This window comes from Plasmopara halstedii, assembly GCF_900000015.1.
Source record: "Plasmopara halstedii genome assembly, contig: Scaffold_2935, whole genome shotgun sequence".
NCBI lineage: Eukaryota > Oomycota > Peronosporomycetes > Peronosporales > Peronosporaceae > Plasmopara > Plasmopara halstedii.
Window position 1 is genome coordinate 12685 of NW_020189840.1, and position 420 is coordinate 13104.

The following is a 420-nucleotide window of genomic DNA, read 5'->3' on the forward strand; positions in this document are numbered from 1 at the left end:
AGATACCGGCTGCTAAATCCGGCAACAGGATAGATTATCATTCCTCGGTCGGTAACATTTGAGGAGACAGCCGGGATTACCAGTTGCAAAAATATTGAAGTGCCTAACAACAGATGTGACGCATGTTATCGATGTGGTGCCAGATGCTAAATCGTCATCTTGCAGGGCTCGAACCGACAACCATGATGACCATGGTCAGCTGTTGTCTTATCCGGCTGGGCCACATGGCAAAGCGGACGCTTCAATGGAGCGATCACAAGACCATACAATTGTGCCATGGACGCCACCATTGTCAATCTTAGCGGTCACAACGCAGCTGTCGTCAACACCTAGTCGTGATGGTGAAGGTGAATACAACATCTGGCCAGTCCGTAAGCGTCGTGAGGTGGTGCGCTACCAGGATGAATTCCAGCGACCATT